Here is a 6814-nt window from a genome sequence, read left to right as displayed (position 1 = left end):
GAGGTGCTCGCTTCTACACACACGTGGACCATATCCTACCTTTTAAATGTAAAAATAATGCTTCAGCTAAAGACCACAGGGAAGCGGAAGAACGGAGAAGACAGGGAACCAGATAGACCTGTAGATGAGAGCCAGGGAGATCAAAGCGTGTAACAGTTAAACCCTGGTTCTGTGAAGTCAGCTAAAAATTTGTAAGGAATCTTTTTACACAGTCTTCTTTCACTCACTAACCTATAAATTATTACATTTATGGGCCATCAGCATGGCTGCCCATCAGCATTCTGACAGGAGAGGTGGTATTCCCAGGTCACCAGGACAATTTGGGCAGCTGAAGCTGGCAATTAATACGATGTCCAGAACTCTGCCCCGCCCGCGAAGCTCAAGTGGGGACATCGTGGACGTGGTTGCTTCTCAACCCTGATTGTGCCCCATAACCATTTGTGGAATGCTGATGCAGCTGAGCATTGAACATTGGTGCAAATTCTTCCTAAGGCTTAGAGGAAGGGATCACCTGAAGTCAATTCAAAGCCATCCTGGGGAACGGGGAAGTACTGACACCTTGAAACAAAGAAACGAATAAATAAATGTCTTTGGGGATGGGGTGTTTATGGGGATGTCAAGTATCCCTGGGTGATATTCATAGCCTCGTGGTTGGGGGCAACTTTGTAGTTTCCCTGGAGTCAAGCTCAGCCTTCCTGACCAAATAATGTCTATGGGACTACCGATTCTAAGCTAGGTCCTCAGCCCAAACCCAAAAGGTGCTCACACCACCCAGAGGGTGCTTGTTCTGCCCATACCCCATCAATGACTGCCATCTTTGTCATGTAGTAAAGAGCTGAGTCAGGGCTTAAAATGTTTGCCAGAAAAGGGGAGGGACCAGCTAAGCCCACTCCCAAGCTCAAGGCCAAGGGTGTTCTGCAGGAGTATCGTCCTTGGCTCCTGCCCACCTCATTCCAGGTGTCATATTCCATGATGGTATTGCAGGCCAGGCTGAGTTCAAGAAATATTGCAGAGGGGAATCAATGCAGCTAGCTTCAAGGAGCAGAAGCCTGATATATATACACATAGAAATATAGGCCAAGTGGATCAGGAAATCCACTCTGCAAAAATAGCTCGCAGGAATATTATAAAAGAGGCCAGCTGGGAATTTCCCCAAAGGGGGAACCTAGGTTAGCATTTAGCAAAGGAAGACATTTCATTTTTCATTCCTACCCCCTAGCTAAATCTTGTGAAGAGACAGAGTTTCCACATGGATTTAAGAGAGGAAGAATGCCAATATTAACAGCTTGGGAAGGGGTAAGGTTGTGCTTCAGCCAGGTTTGATACCCTGATATCTTTAGGTAGCGCCACAGAGACTACATTAACTACATACTGAATCACAATGGAAAAAAAAACAACACTTCTCTTGTTTCTGTTCCTTTTGAATCCTTCTGATTATAGCAAGATACATATCTCAGCTTGTTGTAAGGTCTTAGCCATCTTTCTGGAGCGTGACAATCTCTCCTTTTAATAAAGAATGAGGGGAGCTATCGTAGCAGATAGAATTTAAAGAGGAAGTTTAGTTTTCACTTGTATTTATTTATGGGATGCCTTTTATTCATGGCTAATGTCCTTCAAATTGTATTAGTGATTTAAGGCTTCCTTATAAATTGCATACACTTAAGAAAATAAGATGTGCTGGGTGGTGGCGGCATACACTTTTAATTCCAGCACTTGGGTGGCAGAGGCAAGTGAATCTCTGTGAGTTTGAGGTCAGCCTGGTCTACAGAATGAGTTCTAGGACAGACAAGGCTACACAGAGAAACCCTGTCTCAAAAAAAAAAAAAAAAAAAAAGAAGGAAAATATGACGTGATGTAAAGAGATAATGCAGCAGGAAGTATACACATACAGCACGCACTCTAAAGGGGAGGGAGTACTACTTAGCTTAAAAACGTATCCAACTTTAAAAGATGAGCATTTTTTTTTTCCAGAAAGACCATGTTGCCAACATCCTCTTAAGGAATCTATCAGAACTATGCCTAATTTTTAAAATTATTAAGTAGTGAACGTTTTGTTTTAAAAGAAAAAATGGCCTCCAATTCCTAGACTTCAAGCAATCCTCGTGCCTCAGCCTCACAATCAACAGTCATGAGAGGCGTGTACATTGTGGTACCTGTAAGTAATCATTGTATGTATTTCGGTGCTTGGATCAAACCCAGGAGCCCACGTGTAACATGAGGGCCGGCTTGTTGGGGTTTCTGTCCCGCCGGGTACCCCAACAAGCCGGCAAGTCCCAAAGAGAAAAATCATACATAGGACTCCATAAGGTTATAAACTGATTGGCTCATTAGGTCAGGCTTCTTGTTAACTCTTATAACATATTAACCCATTATCCTTATCTATGTTAGCCACATGGGCTCAGTACCTTTCTCAGTGTGACAGCTTACATGTTGCCTCTTCGGTGGTCTGCACAGGAGTGGCTGAGAGAGAGCTTCTGTTTCCAGAATACTCCCAGTCTCTTTGCTCCACCCCTACTTCCTGTCTGGCTTTCCCGCCTATACTGCCTGCCTGGCCAATCAGCGTTTTATTAAAATATGATTGACAGAATACAGATAATTCTCCCGCACCATTTCCCTCTTTTTTTTTTTTTTAAACAAAGGAAAATACCCATAATCCATTTGTTGGGAATGTGGGCGTAGTATTTCAGGCTACTTCCTGCTGGTTGGGGGCGCTGATGATCTTATGGGGACCTAAAGAAAACTTAGAGTTATCATCAAGTCCTGACTAGAGTATCCTGTGAGTCTTGATCATCTCAGGCAGCAGTCTTGAACCTGTTCTGGATGAAGAACTCAGACATCTGGGTCATCTATTCCTGTCGGAGATTTTTCAGGTGGCCTCCCTTGGTCAAAGGTGATTTTTCTTAACTCTGAATAAATCCAGAGCCTCTCGTTTTCTGTGGAAACAAAAGCAAAATCTCTTCTCCAAAGTAGCATACCTTTTGACTTCAGTTTTGAAGCCAAGGTATTTTCAAAATACCTATCTTGGGTTAGTTCAGTATCATTTATAAACAAAAGTCTTTTAGCAGCTGTTTCTCCTTCCTCAGCATTCAAACAATTTAAAGAGAGCATAAAAGCATACAGTATGAAGATTCTCTGTGCATTTTCCATCTTTATGTGGCTTTATTTTAACCTCTATTTCTTTTATTTTTACTTTTACTTTTTGAGACAGGATCTTTGTATATCTTTGTCCTGGAATAACACTGTAGACCAGGCTGTCTTTGAACTCACAGAGATCCTCCTGTCTCTGCCTCCCCAGTGCTGGGATTAAAGGTGTATGCTACCACACCTTGAACTCACAGAGATCTGTCTCTGCCTCCCAGGCATTGGGATTAAAGGCGTGTACTACCACACCTTGAGGTCACAGAGGTCAATCTACCTCTACCCCTTGAAGTCACAGAGGTCAATATGCCTCTGCCTCCCAGGCATTGGGATTAAAGGTGTATACCACCACACCCAACTACTCTCTTTCTTTCCTTTTAACTTTAAGAACTTTAACTTTTAGCCTGCATATACACACTGTAAACCATTTAGAGGTTTTCTTCATCTTTGAATCTCTCTTTACTGTTTATCTCCCTTTTCTGACCACATGAGCCTTTAATTTACTAAGCAATATGGAGAGCCGTGGCTTTGACGGCTAGATCCAGCTCATTCCTTAGCTTTTCAGCCTCAAGGCTGAGGTACCAGCCAGAGCTGTGGTTCACTGCCACAACTCTATGACGTTTCAAGGTCCTTGCTAGCAAGCAAGCAGCATCATCCTGCTCACAGACCACACTCAGTTGGACTGCCTGCCTGAAAGAGTCAGAGTTTGCCCTGGCAGGACAGCCTATAAAGCCGACATTTTAAAACAGCACAGCTTTTTTCCTGCTACAGCTTAAAACCGAAAAGCATGCATTAAGCTTTTCATCAATACCGTTTAAGTGTTTCGTGGCAGGACCTCTTAATGAGCTGCAAGGTTTTGCAGCTGAAGCTGAGTCAGGAAGCCTCTCTTAGATGAGAGCACTTGCCCGCCTCTAGCAAGCAGAGCAGAACCGAAAAACTGCTGCCACCAAGAAAACATACCCCACTCTACTCTTTCCCAAACTCTCCCAGGCCTTCCGTGGACTCACCTATCCACGTCTGGGCGCCATATGTAACATGAGGGCCGGCTTGTTGGGGTTTCTGTCCCGCCGGGTACCCCAACAAGCCGGCAAGTCCCAAAGAGAAAAATCATACATAGGACTCCATAAGGTTATAAACTGATTGGCTCATTAGGTCAGGCTTCTTGTTAACTCTTATAACATATTAACCCATTATCCTTATCTATGTTAGCCACATGGGCTCAGTACCTTTCTCAGTGTGACAGCTTACATGTTGCCTCTTCGGTGGTCTGCACAGGAGTGGCTGAGAGAGAGCTTCTGTTTCCAGAATACTCCCAGTCTCTTTGCTCCACCCCTACTTCCTGTCTGGCTTTCCCGCCTATACTGCCTGCCTGGCCAATCAGCGTTTTATTAAAATATGATTGACAGAATACAGATAATTCTCCCGCACCACCCACGCTTACTAGCCAAGTTCTCTGCTAATGAGTAACACCCCAACCTCAAATAACCTGTATTTTAAATCTAAATGCCCTTTGATTTATTATGTACATATGTCCCTAATTCTTGTTTTTAGATAGAAGTGCTTCAGAATGTACGATTTAAGCATTTTGGTTATCTAGAAAAATTTATACTTGCTTTTATTGTTCACACTAGAACTAGGGGCTTTTAAAGAACCACCTTTCAAATAGGCTTTCTAAAGATGAATTAGGCCATCAACTAGCAAAGCTGGATGGACTTCATCTGTTTTGTTCCTATGTGGCCAATAAATGGGTTGAGCCATTTTGTTGGGGAGAGAGGAGAAGAAAGGGCTAGTTAAGGAGACATGACAGGAACATGCTAGTCTTGGGTGTCTACTGCTGTGATAAACACCCAGACCTAAAGGAACCTGTGGGTGAAAGGTTTATCTCAGCTTATTCCTTCTAGTCCAGGGAAGTCAGGACAGGAACTCAGGGCAGGAACATGGAGGCAGGAGCTGATGCGGAGACCATGGAGGGCGCTGCTCAGCCTGCTTTCTTACAGCGTCTAAGTTTGCAGTCCAATCTCTGGAAACATTTCCTCACTTGAGGTTCCCTCTTCTCAAATGACTCTAGCTCATGTTAAGATGAGGAAAACAAAACAAAACAAAACAAAAACCGAGCCAGCACAATGCTCAACATGCATTCCACACATGCATGAAAACTTTAAATTAAAAAGATTTATTTTGGAGAGTAGTACCTTGCATAGGTAATAAATCCACTTCCAGAAGTCATAAGGTTGTTAAATGAAACCCCAGTGCCCGAGATAAGCTATGTCCTTATCAGCTATGAGGCCAGGGAGGCCCCTGAGGCCCCTAAGATAGGAAATTGTCACTGTTGAAGGCTACCCATCGGAACTGGATGGTAAGAGTCTGTTGCTGAAGACACCATAGAGTTTAGTTGCAGTATACAGAGACGTCAAACTGAGACTGGGCCGGAAGCTTCCTTCCTGTTGGCTAGTTTTCAACAGTACCAGAACGTACCTTGCACGTTATCAGGGGAACATTATCATCAGCGGTCTGGTTTGGCATGGTTCACTGTTAATCTGCCAGTTAAGACGTGCCCACTAGCGCAGTCGTGGCAGGATTGTTTGGGAATAACCAGCTGCTTCTATGCTTGCATAAGCATAGAATACGTATTATTAAAAACTTCCAATTGAAAACTCCCAAAGAATCCCGCTACACAACAGGGAATTTATAACTGGTAAACCTGTCAAAAGCCCCTGGGTGACGTCACCGTCCCCAGCCGGGAAGCTACTGCTGCTGTTTTTCTGTTGTTGTTGTTGTTGTTTGTTTGTTTGTTTGTTTGTTTTGTCTTTCAAGACAGGGTTTCTCTGTGTAACAGTTCTAGCTGTCCTGGAACTTGCTCTTGCAGACCAGAACAGGCCTCGAACTCAGAGAGATCCACCGGCCCCTGCCTGCTGGGATGAAAGAGAGCTGGGATGAAAGGCGTGCGCAGTCACCGCCAGGCCAGCTGCTGCTCTGTGACACCGGCTGACGCTCCTCTTAATCGTAGGCATCGGCTGTTTCAGACCCATAGCTGGTCTAAAAGCTGGAAACAAGTGACTGCCAAATGTTCAGACCTCAACTGGATGTTTATATCAGCCCCTCTACGGCTCAAGGAACACCAGGGAAGATGGGTCAGAACCAGTGTGGCAGCCAGGTGAAGGGTGGAATGCTGCCTTCTCTCCGGTAGTGACAAGGCCATCACACCCTTGAACTCTCAGCAGCCGTGGTTACCTGAATAAAATCTGCCCACGAAAAACAAAAGCACCTCAAGTAGGTTTCCCGGGGCTGGAGAGATATCTCAGTGAGCAAATGCTCACCACGTGGGCCTGACAATCAGCGTTCAATTCCCAGGTCCTCTGGTGGAAGGAGAGAACTGACTTCCAAAATCTATCCTGACTTTCACACATATATTATAGAGCACATATACCTGCACCCACACACTTAACAAAGACACACACCAATAACAATAAATACATTTTAAAAATAGGTTTACTGAAGGTAAACAGTCATTCATTTAGGCAACTTAGTGTGTGTCATTCCTACGTTGTCAATCTACAGTCTGAGTCATGCTGTCATGGTACAGGCTCCCTCTCCAGTGGTGCTGAAATAAAGCTCAAGCAATCTTTAATGGCCAGCTCACTTAGATCATGTTTCTGCCCAAAACATGTCTAGCAAA

General features: G+C 44.2%; 1 long non-coding RNA gene across 1 annotated transcript; it reads right to left on the bottom strand.

The window, feature by feature from the left end:
* Positions 1 to 2303: 2303 nt before the first annotated feature.
* LOC148120547 (uncharacterized) lies at positions 2304 to 4565 on the bottom strand. The gene is made up of 2 exons (XR_015739260.1): positions 4365 to 4565; positions 2304 to 2933 (listed from the first exon to the last, which is right to left on the bottom strand). It is a non-coding gene; the product is annotated as an uncharacterized LOC148120547 (long non-coding RNA).
* Between the last annotated feature and the right edge of the window lie 2249 nt (positions 4566 to 6814).

Source organism: Myodes glareolus, chromosome 11 (genome assembly GCF_982192425.1).
Source record: "Myodes glareolus chromosome 11, mMyoGla1.1, whole genome shotgun sequence".
In the NCBI taxonomy this organism is placed as follows: domain Eukaryota; kingdom Metazoa; phylum Chordata; class Mammalia; order Rodentia; family Cricetidae; genus Myodes; species Myodes glareolus.
This window is presented reverse-complemented; position numbering and strand designations above follow the sequence as displayed.